Source organism: Molothrus aeneus, chromosome Z (assembly GCF_037042795.1).
Source record: "Molothrus aeneus isolate 106 chromosome Z, BPBGC_Maene_1.0, whole genome shotgun sequence".
Taxonomy (NCBI): domain Eukaryota; kingdom Metazoa; phylum Chordata; class Aves; order Passeriformes; family Icteridae; genus Molothrus; species Molothrus aeneus.
Window position 1 is genome coordinate 63,727,081 of NC_089680.1, and position 19,817 is coordinate 63,746,897.

Below are 19,817 nucleotides of genomic sequence, written 5' to 3' on the forward strand. Positions count from 1 at the left end.
GGCTCTGAATTCCTACAGTGGAAGAACACTTTTATGACTTAAAAAGTCATGTGATTTTGAGATTTATCACCTTTTATGACATTTTTCTAGGGATTTCATCACATAATTAAACCTTTTCTCTAATCTTAACTTTCCTTTGCTGTATGTTTCTACAATCCACACAGTCTGAAATTGTTCTCTGATTTTTCATCTAGGAACTTAGCTGTGTGCACAGCTGTCCATGTATTATCCCTGCTTAGATTTAAGACTACCCACCATTGGGAACTTTGACACTGTAGACAGGTCTCCAGGCTAGGTGACCACACAGAAGCCTTGGGATGCATTCCAAGGCTTCCGAGCAGGTCATCTGGACACTGCTGTTCTGCACAATTCTTGATATGAATATTTATTCAAGGAATAGCTTATCACTTCTTTCTTTACCATTCAGTGAAAAGAATCCAATATAATGAAAACAAAGTTATATTTTCATTTGTCTTGGCCTCAGTCAGCTGCTGCTTGCAAGCATTCAAATTTCATATTCATTCTCCTTTCTTTGTCTATGGCTGATCAAATCATTGGCTGATAGATCATGATGTATATCTGTAAGGATCAGTGAACCAGCTTTTACCTAGTGAAAATTATCCTAAATCACTCCAGTTTTCCTTATTGGTTTTAGGGATTGGTGAACTTCGGAGTATTAAAAAATAATATTTGAACACTATTTACTTGTGAAGCTGTATTGTTTATAATGTTCAGAACTATTTAAATGAAAGAGTATTCATTTTAAATCTCATGACCCCCACTCTGTGGCAGTATGATGGAAGGGTAGTGTAATGTAACAGGTGGCTTTCTGGGCTCTGTTTCACTTCATGATTCTACATGACTAAAGGTTTTATAACTAAGACATCAAGATTTTACTGAGAAATTACTCTTTCTGTTAATGATACTGGGTTGTAGTGACAGTTGTGTGGACAGAATATATTGTCTGTACAGATTGTATAAAATCAGGATTATTTGCTCAATATGTCAATTAAAAAGGAAAAAATATGAAAACAACAACTTAAAAAAATATCTGGAACCTGACGGATTTTCTTTCTTTTGACTGTGATCATCCCATGATATCAGATGTATGCATGAAGAAATCTGCCCACCTGATTTCCAGAAAAGTTGAAAATTTTAATTTAAAATCAATGTAGAACAGCAATATAACCACATAGATTCACACAGGATTTGTTAATGGGACCTGGAATTAAATTTTCCACTGTGGATTATACTTATGGAGACATAGCAAAAGCTCAGTGTGGTTGGACACATATATTTTAGGTATGTTCTTAATCTTACAAATTGGATCCAAGACCTGTAATATTGAGTCCCCTTGCTTCAGAAATGTGTGTTTTCAGGGCAGTTTATTTCAGCTGAGTGTAGCAAACCTTGTGGATACTCACAGGAGTAAGAGCTGGCCTCAGTCACAATTCCACTCCTTCTGAACTTTAGGGAAACCTGCCCATTAATCTTGCCGGTTTATTAGTCTATTCATGCCATTTATAATAGAATAGTAGAATCACTGAATGTTTGGGCTGGGAAGCGTTGCATCATGTGGCGGACGAGCCCTTCATTTCTGTCAGTGTGTGCAGCCCTGAGAACACATCAGCCAGGGGCATGGTAATAAAACAAAATAGGGATGGGAACAGCTGGAGTGCCTGAAAACCAGTTAAATGAAGAAAAATAAAAGGGGGCAAATAAAACATAAACCATACACTATGTAGAGCTATTCCAGAAGACTACAAAATGAAGGAAACACAATCTTATACATACATTAACTCAGGAGAGGGAACCAGTGAACAAAGAGAAATAGAAACAATACCGTATATGGAACCAATCAGAGGGCAAGGTTCAGAACAGAACCTAATAAGGAATAACTTAATTTACATAAATGTTCCAACTGTTCTTTTCTTCTCACCCACCTCCCACAATAACCTGACTGGATGTTATCTATCCTCACATCTTAGTGTCTAGAGGCCAATACTGTTCCCTTAGGTGTGGCTGTTTCGCAGCCCTTTCTCTCCAGGATGGACTGCCACAGGGAAGGACATTAAAGACCATCTAGTTCCAATCCCCCTGCCAAGGGTAGGGACTACTTTCACTGTATTATGTGGCTCAAAGCCCTGTTCAGCCTGAGTTTGCTTACTACTACGGATGGGGCATCCACAACATCACAATTTCATTAGTTAAGTAAAAGAGTTTTCAGATTACATTATGAATAGACCTGTCTATGGGATATGAGCAAATATGAGATATTCCACTTCTCCTTAACAAGAGAAGGCTTACCATGCTACAGAGGTAACTTCCATGGAGCAGCAATGCCATTGAAATGAGACATTTAAAAGAACTTTTAATTTCACAAAAGCAAATACAACTTTTTTTAAAAAATAAATAAAAGCTAGCACTCTCAGCCTTAGCATAGTCTGGGAGACAAAGATATGGAAGACTGGACAGTTATCTGCAAAATCATTGCTATTCATTTGCATTCATAGAGTGCTAAGCAGCTATATTTTCAAAATTTTTTTCTCTATTTTAAGAGTCTTTACCAAGGAAAGCTTGTAGAAATAAGTCTGATTTCCCACACAGCATGAAAAATGCTTTTGGGTTTTCAGGGAGTGAGACCAGGCTTACTTCAATCCTTGTATTGTGTTAATAGAAGTATTCATCTTACCTTGAGGAAAATCTGTTATAATAAAACAGAAAACCTAGACCCAAGTTATTCTGGAATATTTCTATTCCAGAAGTCTAGTGGAAAAATTACTAAGCAGTCATTAGGGACCATTTAGAAGTGTTCAAATATATTTTCAGAGTAATTGAGGAAATGTTAAAGAATTTCTCAGTTCCCATAGGGTTTCATCTGGCTTTGGCTTCTTTGGGTTTGTTGTGTCTTTTGGGTTTGTTTTTTAGAAATCATTCAGCAATTTTGTCAATAGGAATGCTGCTTCAAAAAATTAGCATTTGCCTTCTTATTCAGTGAAGCCTGCTAATTGTATACCAAGGGCGGCAATTTTCTTGCAGCATTTCCCTTTTATTTCTTACATGAAGGCTACAGTAAATAGTCACACTAATTCACATTAATGCATAGAATAACCTTCTACACTGTTATTTCCCACTGACCTCTCCACTATGGTTTAAATGAAGAATTTAATGGGAGGTTGTCTGAATTATGCAACCCCATCCCTACTGTTAATAGATTTTAATGGAAATGTAGCTACTCTGTTTCATGATCTATAGTATAAAGTTCAAGAAGAGACACTAGACTGTGTTAGTGTTCTATTCTTCTACTACCTCAAACAAAAGGCCTACTACTAGAAATTGTGGTTTAATAGAACTAATGCCTTCTTTCCTGAAATGGTGATTGTATTTGAGGTGCGAAGGAAGGTTCAAGTAAAGGAAGATTGGCTGACTATAACTTGTACAAAGGCAATATTTCACATATTTATTTTTCACATATCTATCAGTTAAGTGCAGCACTACTTTTAGAGGATTTACAAACTGAGGTTTAGGGTTAGCCTCCTGGGCTCCATGTGGGAAAAGAGCTGGATGTCCTAAAAATCCTTAAGTGAAAGAATGAGCTGGAGCATGTTCATGTTGAACATGAAATTCTCTAAATTTGAGTCATAGGGAATACTAGAGCTTAAGGAAAGGAGGAAAGGAAGACAGGCATCTTGAACCTTTCCAAGGCTGATGTACTAGAATAAAGGTGAAAGACTCATACATACACGTAGTGAAAAAGAGACAGGTGGTATCTTCTTAAAAGGATGGTGCTCTTTTTTCCCTTCCCTTCCCTTCCCTGAACTTCCCTTCCCTGAACTTCCCTGAACTTCCCTTCCTTCTGTCCCCTTTTCTTCCTTTCCTTCCTTTTCTTTCTATTTCCTTCCTTACCTTCTTTTCTTTAATTAAGGGATCATGACAAAAGTGTCTGTATCAAAACCACGTGCTATAGGTTGCCATATTCTGTGTTAAACAACTTTCCAAGTGACCTCCTACCTGGATAAAATCACTATAGCATCACTTGAGCAGATAGAAACTTCAGATATACCATACTTTGATCAGAAGACAGATACTACCTAAGTGTTTTACTGAACCTCTACTTCACTATCAGCTTCTGAATATAAGAAAAATAGCATAGTAGCAGTATTCATCCACATGCGTTTTTCCCCCCACTACTTGCTCCCATAAGATCCAAAAGGCCTGCCTAAGCACAAACAATTTGTTCTACTGATCAACTTGCACCATTCTAATTTAGTAGGACCCTACTCTCAGTCTCTGCTTAATACAATTAGGTATGCACAAAGAATGCAAATCCACTGTTTTTCTACTCCAAATTCTTAGGAGACAATCTAAAGATGGAATGCAAGTTCTAGTTCAACCCAACATTTTTGCAAGTCTTTTGTTATTACCACAGACATCTGACATTTTTTTTCTCACAACAAACAAGCAAACAAATAAAAGGTACACAGAGGACAAATCCCAACCCTTCAGTGATACTTAGGTAGATATCCCAGAGGCAAAAGGGAAGAGTAAGATTATTTAAACACACACAAAAAGCCATAAGAGAAATATAGACAATTTCCCAGGACAGTGGAGGTATCACATTCAAATTAATGACAACTGGATTACCTGCATTGAGGCACCAGTGATCACTTGTATGGAGATTCAAAGGATAGCGTGTACGTAGGATAGCAGCACACAAATAGAAGACAGAGATACAACAATAAACATTTTCTGTTCTGAAACAACTAGAAACCATTTTCAGTGGTGGGCAAAATATGGCACCACTTTAGGTAAGATGTTGTTATGAATAATTTGTCTTCAAAACACTGACATTCATTATTGTTTTATTAACTAAGCACTGTCCTACCAGAGGTAGAGATGAACATCCTTTACACATGGGAAAGGCATGAAATAAACATCAGTGACCCAAAAGCTTATCTCATCTGCAGTCTGCAGACACCATTTAATGCACGAGAGTTGAAGTTTTGCTAAGGATGCAAGCTTGCATAACTGGATTTATTGCAATTTTCCATTCACCTGGAAAAAATTAATCCTCCAATATAAAGATATTTGTTTTGTGTATTTTTGCTTTATACAAAGGTATATAAGGTACTTTAACGACAACTGCGTTACATATCTTTATAATATATATCTCTTTCACTGGGACTCTTTTTTTACACTGAAATTTATCTTGGTGCTAGAAAAAACCTAGGAAATAGTGATGAGTAAAATTGCAGCCTGAAGGAGATCATGGGCTGATTTCTATCATCAAAGGAGCTGTTCAAAGGCTTTCATCCTTTTTGCTGCCAGCATGTGGCTCCATTTACAAAGTAAAATCGCCACACAGCTCTCTAGTGTATGATGCAATCTGTACTTTCACATATGCAAGAGAATAAAGTTTGTATCTTGTTTTTCCTAAAAACAAAACAAAACCAAACCAAACCAAAACAAAATCCAAAAAACCATGGTAAAAGAAAATTAAGTATCTGTGGCAAAAATAGAGTAAATTGTGCTCAAAGCTAAGAGCTCAGAGCCTGGAATCAATTTACCTGTCTAAAATACTTCATCAAGATATATGTTTGTGACCTTTATAATTTAATATTTACTATTGTTGCTTGCCAGGAACAATATCATTGTGTTATGGAAGTATAAGCAAGAAGACTGTATGACTCAAAAGGGTTTTGCACAAATTGAAAGAACATTTTCTCACAGATATATAAATGGCAGTAGTAGTGATGGTTCAGTAGCATGGTTCAGGCATGGATAATGAAAAATTTCAAGATAAGTTTGCCACAATGCAAAACCTTAGGATATTAAGTCTATTCCTGTATACAAGAAAGCCCAAGTACTTTATAATGAGATTACAACCACAGATCAATCTTATCTTTTTACGTAACTTTTATGTCAAAGGTCTAAAATTAATTGCTTTAGCATGTACCTAATCTTAAAATTCAAGTCCTTGCTGAATTTGTACCTAATGCAGATGAAAAGACTGGCAAGCTAAAGAAAACCCCACAGTTTTATTCCCCATGCAAAGCTATTATAAAAGTAGATATCCCGTCATGCAAGATGAGAAATAGTTTTTCAATTCAGTGAAGTCAGTCTTACAGGAAATCTAGTACTTTACAGGATGTGAGGCTTGCTTTGTTTATTTTTCAGTGCTTCACACTAGGAGGTAACAGCATAAGTCACAGAATGAAGTTTAAGAGTTATTTTGTATTTCTACGTTAGAAATTTTCAAATTCAAAGGACAGGACACTATAAGCCAAGTCTCAGATTTCATAAAGAGACAAAAATTAAGCATCACATTTTATTGTATTCATTTTTATTGCCTTTGTGAAGCGATATGAAAACAGCTCTTGAACTAATGAAAGCAGTATGAGCAGATTGAGGAAAATTCAGTAGAATGATACAGAGAGCCATTAAAAATGAAGTCTAAGGTAGACTGCCTTATGTTAACCATAAATAAAACTAGTAGATTTGACAGGTTCTATTCAAGTTAACGACTTTGATACAAAGGTAGTCATAAAAAGCTGAAATTTTAATTAATTTTTTCTAATTTTGAAGAAAAAAATTTTAAAATTCAGAAAGAAAACTTTAAAGCCTCTTAGTAGGCCCCAAGGTCGGTCTCTTTCACAGTCTCTTTTCAAAGAGTTGCTAAAATATCTTTTCAATGCTTTTCTCTTTTTCTTTTTTTCCTCCCAAATACTTTGATTCCTTTTATTACTACCTGTAAGCCAAATATTCCACACTTAGAAAATATTCCACACATAGGCCCCTAGCTTTGTCATAAAATAAGACCTTCTAATGCATGGAACATTCCCATGCTAAAGACTATTTTGAGGTCCTCCAAATTCTTGTCCATGCTTTCCTTTGAAAAGATTACTTTGAGAATATATTAATCTACACCAATTCAAGAATTTACATAAGAACAGCTAGCATGGGAAACACTTCTAGAACAGAATGTAGCCCCTTGTTAGAGACTGCAAAGCTGCACCCTTCATTAATGCCATATAGAGCTTAAGGTAGGGGTAAGCCTTTGGGTTGCTCCTGCCTCAGCAACAGGTGTTTATTGATTTGTTATTTCACAAAGCACCATGTGCTTTGCTCAGGGCAAGTCCTGGAATCCTTAGACCAGGCCTTTGCACCTACAGTGTTCATTTTCATGAACCAGTCAATAATGTAAGGCACAAACTTTGATGATGGCTTGATGTGACAAAGAGCTCTACAAAAAAATGCTGGTGTGACTCTGCAAATCAGTTGAAGCCAGTAAGTCACCATTTCTTTTCAAAGAGCTTAATATTTCTTGTCATCAAATACTGAAAGCATCTTTGGGACACATTAATCACTAATTGCTTGCTATGTCCTATAGACCCACAAAAGCAGATTTTCACCTTCTGAAGAAAAAGAACCAGGCAATTAAGACCAAGCCAGAACTCGACTGATGCACTTTAACTTCAAAAATATTAATAAGCTTTCAAAGAATTAATTTGTGTTGCATTTTCCATTTTATATGAATGAGGCAAACGCTCCATCTTAATAACAGATCTTTTTAGAAATACTGAAACATCCATCATAAATCCAGTTACCCAGATTTGTTGTCATAACAAAGTTGGTAGATCTACTCAGAAAAAAAAAGCTATTATTTTATTCTGAGGGTGGCAGAATTATGTTTTACCATAAATATTTTTTATATTTTTAAGGAGCATTAGGACAGTCCTGTTTGATAAACGAATACTTCATCACATGCCCCTGAAAAACAATACAGATTTGGGCCCTAATTCTTCCCTTTTACCTATGCAGATAAACCTCTCGAAGGTCTCCTGCACAAATCTGCTCAGCAAGGGATGTTGAACAGGGCTCTCATGCGGTAGCTATGTGTGGTTGAGATACAGCTCATTGTAACACATTCCCAAGCTTCAGCTCGCTATGTTATGTTACGAATTTCACTGAAAACATGGTTTCATTAAAGTACACTGAAGCTCTCGACAAGCTTACAACCACAATCAGCACCCTCGCCTTGGATCCTTTGTTACCAGGATCTGCCTTGTGCCGTGCCCAGCACCCATCCCTCGGAGGATAACATGCTGTGGCTCCTCGCTGTCCTGAGCTGGTGTTGCCAGCCACCCCTACACCACGCAGAGAAGTCTGCAGAGCCTTCCCCTCAATTCGCTGACCACCGCTTGCGACCCCGCAACCACAGCCTTTCCTCTCCCAGCACTAAAAGCCCTCATCCGCCGGGACTGATCGCACACCAGCCCGTTCCTGCCCGAGGGCAGTCAAAAGGGCACGGGGAGCTTTGTTCCCTCCCTGCGGGCTCTCAAGGCTCGGACCCCTCCAAGCGGACACTGAACCCGTTTCGTGCGGACTCCAGACCCTCCCCTGTGGACCCCAGCCCCATTACTGGGAACACTGAACCCTCCCCTGAGGACTTCGGGCCTCCCCCTGCAAACCCCAGCCTCTCTCCTGCGACCGCAGACCCACCGGAACCCGCTCCCAGTCCGACCTGGCGCGGATCAGTGCACAGCGGGGCTCAGACAGCGCCTCCTAGCGGCGCAGCCCAGCGCAGCTACTGGGCCGACGTGAGCGCCGCCGCGTCCCCCGCGCCGGGGCGGGGCGCGAGGGGGGGCGGTCCCGGGGCGGGGCAGGAAGGGGGATCGCGGCGGCAGACCCGGTGTCGGTATCGCTGCTGGCAGCGGCTGGGAGTCAGCGGTGTGGCGTGCCTTCCTCCCGTGAGTTCCACCTGTGCCGCGTTCGCTCGGGCACGAGGGCTGCGGGGAGGGGAGAAGCAGGGGGTACTTTGAGTTGCAGTGATTCTCCCGAGCCTCGCGGCAGTGCCGGTGCCGCGCCTTGGCCGGACGCTCGCCCTGCCGCGCTCGGCGCTGCCTCTGCCTGGGCACACAGGCGGCGGCGGCGCCGCTCCCCTGCGCGCTGCAAGAGCCGCGGCGCCTCCCGCGGATGCCTCGGGGCGGGTTCCCGGACGCCCGGGGGCCGCTTCGCACCGCCGGGGGCCGCGGCCGTGCGGGTGCCAGGAGCAGCTCTTTCCTTGTTGGCTGCAGACTGCGGCGGCTGCGGCGCTAGGAGGCGGGGGTTGCCCCATCCCGTCCTCCCTGTCCCCTGCTGAGCACTGCTGCCGCCGCCTGAGGGGGTTGATGGGGCGGAGCCTCCGCTCTCCCCGCCGGGACTTCGTGTCCTGTGCGAAGCCGAGGGACGAGCTTCCCCGGGACGGCTGAGGCACGGCGCGCTCCCCGCCGCCAAAGTTTCCCGCGACGCCCGGCGCCGCCAGCACGAGCCCCTGCGGGCAGCGAACGGGGCCGTCCCGGGGCCGGTGCCTCCCGCCCGTCACCGGGTCTGGCTTAAAGGGCCTGGCGGCATGCCGGTGGTAGGAACATGGCTGAATGCGGAGAGGCAGAGCCCCTCCGGACTTTGGCGCTGGCCCGCTGGCGCTGTCATTTCTTCGCCTCTGGGTGTTCGACTTCCAGCTGTTTAGAGTAGCGTATGGTTCCCAATAGTCCCTGGGAGTGGCTTTTTTTGTTTGTATTTTTGTTCGGATTTTTTTTTTTGGTGGGTTTTTTTTTTTTTTTGGTAAGCCTTCACTCCTCATTCTGTTCCTTTAAAACTCATGTATTAATTCCAGGCATTACTATCAAAATATATATGCTTTGTATATCAGTCTCTTACAAATTACTTCGTACATATTTTTAAATGTGCCGTATAAGTATCCACTTGCCAGAGCGTGGTTCTGCTGTGGGAACTGCTATGTGAAGGGGGGGGTCCCAGGGCTCTTCAGCAATGGTAAAGCCATGGGCAGTTCTGCTGTTGTCTTATGGATTGCAAACACAGAGGTGCTGTCATTGACCGGTTGGTAGGTTTTACTGTAGACTGTTGTCACATTGCCTGCTGTATGATTGTGATGAGTGTTCTTATAAATTGGAGTAAGAAAATATATATATCACTGGCATTGATTAGAATTTTTAAGCTACTTATTAAAGAAAAAATATTTGGCATGGAATTGAAAGTCTTCTTACAACACCACAGGTGTTTTTAATATCATAAATCTCTGTGATCTGTCACTTAATCGGAATCAGGTGTTTTGTTTCCTTTTTGATTTGGGGCACTCCTTTTCAGTCTTTGCAGGGATTCTTGCATTAAAAACATCAGAAAGAAATACATAGCTTTCAGAAAATAGCAGTTTAATTCCAGAATTTTTACTGAACTTATTTTTTTGAGTACTGATGTGTTGGATTCTTATTTATATTTCTGTTCTGTGCTGTAGATCTGAAATCATGAGTCTGTCTTGTACTGTAAATCTGAATTCAGGAGCTAGTTTTCAGAAATAACTTGGCTGGAAGACTGAGGCTGACTAGTTTGCTGACTAGTGCATGCAGAAAAAATGGAAAGTGGGTTGAATTTAGACCTTAGGCACTCAGTTAGTTTCCTTGATGTGGTGATATCACTGTTGGGAGAGGTGAAAATGAGAGATCTAGGCGGTAAGGGCTAGCAAGTAGACAAAAGAAGATACTTCCTTTGACATATGGAGGCAGAGGTCTGCACAAGTGTATGTGCAAACAAGCTTAAAGTAATCTCAAAGATCCAATCCAACATAGAAACCCACTATTTTGATGCTTTATCTGCTTTCTTGTCAAGTGAGAGAGTCTCAGGGCTCCCAAGTGTCAAATAATACAAGATAGGATTGAATCTTGTTGTGGAGGTTATTTCCCTGCATGTGGCTGATACCACAAAATGGTCAGGATGTTTTTTCTTGATTCCTCAAGAGGTTAATCCAGAGGAACTCTGTTGTAAAATGCATACTTATTGAAGACAATTCTTATTGCATTGCTTCTGTTTTACATGTAGTAATGGCTCAAAAGGTGCCCAGAGGCTGGGATTTGTTCTGAAGTTCTCATTTTATAGCCTGACAGAAGTATTCATGTTGCCCACTCAAAAATGATGGAATGCACAATGCAATTTAGACTATACTTTAAAGGAATTTCATAACATGCCAGGTTTCCATTTAATCTATTTAATTGGATCTGGCCATTGCTTGTGATATTTAAGATTAATAAATCTCCCGGGATGTTTATAGTATTACTATCCAAAGTTAGAACTACTGCAGACAGAGTTTTGAAATGTATCACAAATGAAGCCAGACAAGCTAGAGAAAGTATTTGTAGTGTATACTTTTAAAACAATTGCTAACTATTAGGATTAAATATCTAAAAGAGTAGATTGTACCATATCTACCCTATTCTGTTCAGTACTAATAGGCTATACCATTTTAGTTGTCTTGCATCTTGCAAACAAGATATAGTGATGGCTGATCTGAGCAAATTGTTGTTAGACTGGTTTACCAGCCTGGTCTAGTATGACAATCTGTATAGTCAAAATATCCTGAATAATTAAAAAAATGTCTTTATGTAAGGCCTCAAGTTCAATCTAATGTTAAAGTTGCCAAAAGAAACACTGGACGTTCTGTAACTACTGAGAAACGTTTTCTTCATGCTTCAGAGCAGGAAGAAAATGCTTCAGAGCCAATCAAATGAATGCAAGGTGTTTTTCAAGGTACAACTAAGTGTTTTACTGCTTTTTTCTCTCTTCTTCCTCCCTTTTTTCTCTCTTTTTTCCTGTCCCACTCCCCTCTTTTTTCTCCTCCCCCTTCATTTTTTTTGTTCTCTTCTTCCTCTATCCTTTTTACCGTATTCTTTTTTCTTTTACCCCTCTTTTACTCTTTCTTTCCCCAATACCTTTTTCATTGCCTTCCCCCTCTTCTGTCACTTCCCCCCTTTTCAACTTTCCCCCCTCTGTTTTGCTTTTCCTCACCACTTTTCACCTTTTTCTCCCCCTTCCACACTTTCACCCCCCTTCTTTTTCTCCTTTTTTTTGGTTTTTTCTCCTTTCTAAGGCAGTCAGGACATAAAAAATTGAAATGCATAGGGCAGCAGAAAGACAGTGAGAATTTACAACATAATCCTTATTGAATAACCCCCTTAATTTCTCTGTGATAAGTGAAGGACTCTTTCATTTTCTCCCAGTCTTGCCTGTACTCAAATTCATTGTCTTCCAGTGGGCCAAGGTAAGGAGGAGAGGGTGTTATTTATAAATTGTTCAGGCATGTTGAATCAACTAAAAGCATTTTCCTGCAGAAAGATGTAAAAATTTTATCTGAAAAACTTTATTCAATAGATCTCAAATTTTATGGGTTACTTTATAACTTATATTAAACAAATATTTAAAGGGGAATTTGTATTAAAGGTATGTGGGAATGCAAGTGTGGAGCACTTTTGTTATGACAATATTCTGGAAGCGTAAAGTAAACTGAAGTAGGATTTTGAGATATAACTTGGGACCATGTGAGCAAAGAACAACTACTTACAATAATCATGTAGGATATATGGGAAGCAAAATTAGTTAGTGTGGTTTTTTGAAGCACTGTTTTTCAGGTATACATCTAAAATGTTGGGGTTTATTATTACTAGTGTTGAGAAACATAAGCTGGGTAGAGATTCTCTTTCAAATCCATGTGAATGAAATTGAATACTTGCCTCTGAACGGATACATATAGATTATATATGAAGAGATGCTAGGAGAGTGCATACTTTTCCAATTTGTTTAATAGGTGAAGATCAGGCAGTTTGTTTCTAAAGAAGACAGTTAGCAGTCATTAGTTGGAAGAGCTCTGTTGCAGCACTACTCCAAGCCCTCTGAGCACTTTCTATGCGTTGTAGAGGAAGGGGTTTTCTTGCTTTCCCACCACCCATCAATGTTTTCTTGACAATGAAAATACTTAGCAGAACCCACCATTTTATGCAAAAAACAAAGTGTGTTTTGCAATGAAAAGCAATAAATAATAACCTCAGCTGTTCATACTGCAATGATCAAGTTCCTGCATTTTAGGCAACAGATGTAACTTAGCAAGTGCTCTGGTTTAAGATACCAAGGTTCTGCAATAGCCAAACAGAGTATGTCATCATATGAGAAGAGAGTTTAAGTGCAGCAACTCTCAATGGATCACTGCATAGGTGGAAACATGACTTCTCCTTTTGAACAAATTATTTTCATCAACTTGTATTTGAAATCTATGAGATTTTTGGCATCCTTTCATACTCTTGCTTTTGCAGTCCTACATTTCTGAGGGCCAGGACAGTATGATTACTTGCAGTGACAAGGGAGAAAGGGATGCTGTTTACAAAATCCCCACTGTGTATTTTGGTTTATTCTTGCCTGATAATGATGTTGCACGATCTTTGCTGCATTTATCTTCCCTTTGGACAAAGAATGCTGAGGGTGATGTTGAATCATATCCTATTTGGTGATCCATGAATGTGGTATGGTCACATACTCCATCACTGCCTCCCAGTTCCACTCCACAGTTATCAGTATTCTTTTTTGGATCATATGGTTCCACTTGGTTGTCTCAGTCCTATTCTAGTATTTTAGTCTGTGCTGTTATACATTTGTGGTCCTAGTGTACTAATACAAGTACTTTTCTGTAGAAATCCCTACAAAACAGTGGTATCTCAAAGGTTTTTCTGTGTAAAATTGTCTGTCTCTGTGTCAGAGTCCCTAGTGTGTAGGGTTAATCCAGACTTAAATAAGCAAAAAAAAAAGTTTTCTTCTGATGGTCATATGTTGCAAGTGACTCGCTTTCAGTCTTCTGTGTTGTATATGCCTCAGGTTTTCATACTTCAACAAAAAAGGGATTATTAGTCTTTCATACTTGGCAACAAAAAGGGATTATGAGGAAATGAATTTATATTGAACTTAAGGTTTGTGTTTTTCTTTTTTTTTTTTTTTTTTTCAGAGCACAGGACCAGGTTAACACTAGAGGGCCACTACAAAACTACAGAAGATTTGTTTTGCTCTTATTCCTTCCACCCACATATAAAAATGGGTGTGGGGCGGGGGGTGTTAGCTGTGTTTGCTTTCTGTTGCAGACCTCTAAGTAATGTCCTTTGACCCATTTGATAATACAATTACTCATCTTAAAAATTAGGGCCTACAGCATACCCTTTCTGGCTTGTTTCAAAAATGTCAATCTAATTTTCAATCTAAATTATTCAGTCTTTGTATATATTTATTGTTCTTGTTTAGTATCATTCAGTAGCTTAATACATACTTTGTTCTCTGTATATACTTCTGTGTAGAGAACAGTCATGTTTACTTTTAGACTTCATGTTGTTGGGCTGAAAAGTCCAGATTGTCTTTGTTTCATTACATACTGGGAAAACTAAGAGCTTATTGGGTTCAGCTTGGAAAAGAGAAGGCTGAATGTGACCTCACTGCAGACTGCAGCTTCCTCAAAGAAGGAAGTGAGGCAGATGATCCAGATCTGCTGTCTCTGGGGAACAGTGATAAGATGCAAGGAAGAGGAATGAAGCTGAATCAGAGGAAGTTCAGATATACAAATATAGGGCTATATTTATGAAACAGTTAATGAAATTAGCATTTGAAACCTTGTTTCAATTGTCTTTGTTTAACCATTCGTTTTGAATTGTTTTGGTGGGGTTTTTTTTACATCTTCTAATCCACTTTTCTCACATTTAATAATCCCCCATGTTGTAGTATGGATAAAAAAATAGTTAATCTCCCCACCTCTGACCAGCTCCACTGCATTTTCTTTTGTCTTGGGGAATGATCTTTTGTTTAATTGAAGAAAGATATTATAATTTGCTAAGATAATGTATGTATATATTTTTCTGCCACTCTAATTTCTCTCTGTTTCTAATTATTTTTTACCTCAGAATCTATTCAATTTTCTTTTCTCTTTGATTCAGTTTAAATAAAGCACCTTTATTGAAACTAGGGTGAATTAATGTACTTGTGAGTAACAGTAGGTCCATGGTACGTTTCTAAACCATGGGATGCTGGTCAGCCTTGACATCTTAGAAGGCTGTCTGATAGTTCCCACAGTGAGTTTCTGTGGTCTACAGACTGTAACATTGACAAGTTACTGAATATTGGTTTTCAAGTCTTCCAGTTGAAAGTTGAGGTGTTGTTTTGCTATGAAGACAACAAGAGGAGTGCAAACAGAGACTAGAAGGGAATGTAAAGAGAAGTAGGTGAACTGGGAAGGAGGGGAAGAGTTTCATTGAAGGTCAGTTTGTGGGAGCAAATGGGGCTCAGTCTCTGCAAAGAAACGTGTCTGCAGATACCATTGGGACTATGACCTGGTAGGAGAGGGAGAAACTGTGAACTCTTGGGCTGGGCTGACAAGAATCTGGATCAAGGGAAGAAAACTGGAATAGAAGATCAGCTTATATGAGCTAGTGACTGAAAAACTGAAGTGAAAGACTAAGGTTGAAAATCAGGCTAATGTGAAATGAAAGAGAAAATCAAAGACTGGAATGGGTCATGCAACTAGCCCATGTCACAGTAAATGTATTACTTCTCATGTCTAACATATTTAAAGGATTACATTAGTAATTATTGAGAATAGTCAAATGCTTTGTTCTGTGAGATTCATTAACATGCATCAGCATAACTGCTATGCAATTATGCTTACCTTCTTAATCCTCATCTTTTCAGGAAGCCATAGCCTTTTCTTTTAGAAGCACATACCCATCTGTCATTTGTGGTTCTTCCCTCTACCCCTTCCCAGCTGAGTTAACACTTCGTGAAACTGCACCTTTACATCTTTTCAGGTACTCTAGATGGTTGTAGTTGAGTGTTTTATCAAGAATAACAACAATGCTTATTGCTTTGTGACTGTTACAGGGTGTCAGTGATTATTTTGCTTTACAAGTCAGCTTGCTTTAGTAGAGTTCTCCCTGAACCTCACTCATGTGCCCGAAAGCAGGAGTGAAGAAAAGGAATTTGAAAACAGATCAAGTCAGCCATGCCTGCTTACAGCAGTCCACTTAAAGGGAGGTGGGAAAGCTAATGTTTGTTTTAATTCTTAGCTCTGTTTCAGACTTCTATGCTATATTCTTTAGTTTCCATTAATTATTTATATTTAGATTGGTTAAATTCAGTTGGTTTTAATTCCTTTTGTGAGCATGTTGTACCCTGACCTCAAATTAAGGAGATGGATTTTATGGTAATAAGCATTCCAATCTCATTATGGAAGAGATTAAGGATTTATGCTGGATTTGAAAGCATCCATTTTATCCTGACTTGAAATACTTACTGCTTTCTGCTTGTTTACTGTTGTTTGTATTGAGACAATGTCAATGTATTTTAATCACTATTTTATGAATGTTAATTTACTGTAGTCCTTTCAGAAGTTAATATGCTGTAGTATCTACTTTGGAGAACCTAGCTGTTCTTATAAAAGCTGTTAATATATAACAGTTTTTATTACACATGACAGTTACTAGAATGTTAATTAAACAGTGATTTCCAGTTTTGTTTATTTTCAACCAAAAAAAGGTATTTTTGTCTTTTCTTTGACTGTCTCACCCAGCTTTCTGCCTGTGAGATTAATATAGGATCACAGACTGGTTGAGGTGCCCGGGAGCTTTTGGAGATGATGTAGTGTAACTCCATCCTCAATTAAATAGGACCAGCTCTATCAGGTTTCATATGACTGTGTTCACTCAGGTTTTGAGTAGTTCTGTGACTCCACAACTCCTCTTGGCAGCCTTTTCCCATGCTTGACCACTCTTATAATGAACAATTGTATTCGTTTTTGCATGTAGAATTTCTTCTGTTTCAATTTATCCCTGTTGACTCTTTTCTAGTCAGTGTACACTGCTGTGGAAAGTCTGACATGCATTCATCCCATGTTGAACAATCTTTTGTTTACGTGTATTGATTAGGTTTTACCCCACCTTAAGCAGGCCTTCTCTTCAGGCTGTAAAGAGTCCCACCTCTCCTCATATGACAGATGCTGTAGTCCCTCAATCATCTTTGCATCCTGTGTCTCTTACACAGTTGGACTCCACCTGTGTGCTGTGTCTACCTGCTGCTACATGGTAAGAGTCCACCTCTGGAAATGGCTTGAGTCTGTTTTTACTGACAGCATTGCACACCTGAAAATGTGTTTCTTTAGGATGTGATCTCAAAATCTAAAGTAGGCTTAAATTGTTAGTTAATAAGCTAGAGTAAAATGTACTAATTTATGTGAAATTACCTTATAATTCCCATAAGGAGTTTCCTATATCATTTTCTCAGGAAGAATAATTATCTCTCATATTTTCCTTAAGTCACAAGTTTCACAGCTTGGTAGTGTGTCATGTTCCACTGTGGGGAACTGTGGGGAGTTCTTAGAAAAACAGATGGTCTAAGATGAAAATAAGTCAAACGAGACAGTATTGTATTTGAGAACTGTTTATTGGTAACAAAAAAAGAGGGAGTTGACTTGCTAAAGAGGACTAGAAAAGACAGAAAAAGGAGGAAGGAAGATGAAAAATAATGAGGGGAAAGAGGGGGGAGACAGAAAAATTGGGCATTACCACCCGAAGTCAGGGAGTGCCACCGACGGTCCAGTGTCAGGGAGCGTGTGCCCGCTGGCTGCTGGGGAGCCTGCGCAGCCCTCGGAGAGGCACGGCTCCACAGGCACAGCTCTCCCGGCCACGGGCAGCCGGACACCAGGTGAGTGAGGGAGGGGGCGCTCGGGCGGGACGTCCGGAACGCTGGACAGGATGGCGGTGGGGATCGTGGTGGCGGGCTGGACCGGCGAAGCAGGGCTAGAGGCAGGCAGGAACGCAGGAACGAAGCAAGCAGGGCATCGGTCAGAACACGGGGAGGCGGGACAGGCGGCGGCTGGGACAGGCGAGGGGTGGGGCGGGACACAGGCTACACACAAGGCTCGGAGGTCAGCCGGAGTGCAGCCAAATGCGCAGCGAGAGGGAGGGTGAGTACTTGCGGGAGAGTAAGGGCCAGCAAGGGCGAAAGAGCCAAAAGGCAGGCTGGAGCCAGGGCAAAAAGGACAAAAACAGGCTAGGGCCAGGGCAGGAAGCAGACGACCAAAAGACCAGACCCAAAAGACAGACCTTGTGATGCAGTTATTTTTATGCCCCCTGTCTCCTCCCATGATCTGCCTGCTGACAGGAGACCACTGGCACAGTGTTCCAACGTTCCACTGCAGTCCATTGGTGGAGAGAACTGTGTCAGTCATTCTCTGAGTTCTGTTTAAAATGTATTTTAGTACAGTAGTTAAACATTCATATCCTACTCAAAGATTTAGGTTTTTCTTTGCTGCTTTTTTCATATTTCAGAATTGTTGTCTCACTAGTTTTGCTCTTGTCTTTGTCACATGTTTTCCTGTCTCCTTCAAACTTCTTGGTTTGATTTGCTTTTCAAATGGTCTTGCTGTAGATCCAGAACTCTGGCTAGGTAGGAAATGGATCTAACAGGCGTGGAATAGTATCTCTCTCTGTTTAGAGAAATCAATTTTCATTGAGGTACTTCCTTTATTGCCATCTCTGATACTTAAATTGCATAATGTGAAACTTGGAAAAAAATAGATTGCCAGTGTGAGCAGCACTGGTCTTAGAGCTCTTAGATAAAGTGAAATAAAACCTGAGCTTAGTATAGCAATAGTAACAAAGTGCTCTCAAGCCAATATTGTTGCTTAGGTAACTTTGAAAGTCTGCACCAGGGGTTTTCCAGTTGCCACATCACTCCTCCAGAGAGGAGTGATTGCATGATGATGGCACCTCAATGTGAACTTCCAGGGTTCTGTAGTATCTTCTGTTAGAGCCTAACAGTGAATCAAGAGGAGCTGATCTTGGCCAAGCATGTTCCCTTGATTTGACTAGTTTTGGAAGACATAGCACCTGAGGCCTTAACTTGCAAACAGAAAGGATTTAATGATTTAATTAAAGTCAAACCGAGCTGTATTTGTTTGTATAAGTACAGTTTCCTGTCTTCTTTGGGTAATTTGAATGTCTTGCTGCTACAAATAATCTCAATATTAGTTACGCTATTCTCTATAATTTCTTCTCCTGAGATTCTCTTTTGTCTATCCATTTAGTGGATATTTGTTCACAATATAATTTAAAAATAGGCTGTAAATTATAATCTTGTTAGTTGTGAGCGCTTTTTGAAGAATTTCTGTTCTGAAATAGGCTAAGAAATTTTTTCAGGGTTCATGTTTCTTGGTATGTTGGCAGTGAAGTATAGGATACCGTGTTAGTTTACTCAGGTTTGTTGGTAATCTTGACAAATACATGAGACAGTAAAAGGAGTAGCCTTGGCTTAAAGTCACCTTTGTCACTGTTATTTATTCCACCAGTAAGGTGGAGTCCAGGTCCCCATCCTCTCTGTTGGTTCTGACTTGGGCTTTTATTCTATTATTATTGTACAATTCTATTATTATTGTACTATCACTATCAATTTTTTTATTTCTTAAACCAGCTTTTTAAAACAAAAAAGACTTTCAGTGCAGACTAAATTTTTCTCAAAGTTGTTCTCATTAATTTCTCTCTCCCTTGTTCTAGACAGGCAGTCTCCAACTTGAAATTTGTGCATTTCTTCTCTAGAATATCAAAGAAGCTGTGAGAGGGAAGAAACTAAAGGAATGATAGCTTTATTCGTTATTGCTTTTATTTCAGATAACTGTATCTATCACCTGATCTTGTCTTGTCAAAACCTTTTATGTCTGTGAGGAGAAGGAGTGTTATTTTGACAATACTCCTCACAAGTATCAGAATGTTAGCACTGTTCCTTTTGGTGATTGTGGTCTTCTTGGTTCCTTTTATTTTTTCTGTCAGTCGCATTTATAATAGTTGCTTATTAAAAAATAATATTACTGAAAGGTAATTTTATCTGTTTCCCACATTTCTGAGAGTGTTTTGGTTTTCCTTCTTTTTTTTATTTCTACTTTTAATTTTTTGGTGATTTTAAAAGTAGCTCTC

General features: G+C 39.8%; 1 protein-coding gene and 1 long non-coding RNA gene across 6 annotated transcripts in view; one reads left to right on the top strand and one right to left on the bottom strand.

The window, feature by feature from the left end:
* The window catches only part of LOC136569192 (uncharacterized), a 63,541-nt gene extending 54,994 nt beyond the window's left edge, over nucleotides 1-8,547 (bottom strand). Inside the window, exon 1 of the long non-coding RNA XR_010785324.1 lies at nucleotides 8,503-8,547. This is a non-coding gene — a long non-coding RNA (uncharacterized lncRNA). The remainder of the gene's footprint in view (nucleotides 1-8,502) is intronic.
* Nucleotides 8,548-8,665: 118 nt separating this feature from the next.
* Nucleotides 8,666-19,817, top strand: part of PAM (peptidylglycine alpha-amidating monooxygenase) — a 111,130-nt gene continuing 99,978 nt past the window's right edge. For all 5 annotated transcript variants that reach the window (XM_066569855.1, XM_066569857.1, XM_066569858.1 and 2 more), the window contains exon 1: nucleotides 8,666-8,750. The gene's annotated coding sequence lies outside the window, so the exon portion shown is untranslated. The remainder of the gene's footprint in view (nucleotides 8,751-19,817) is intronic.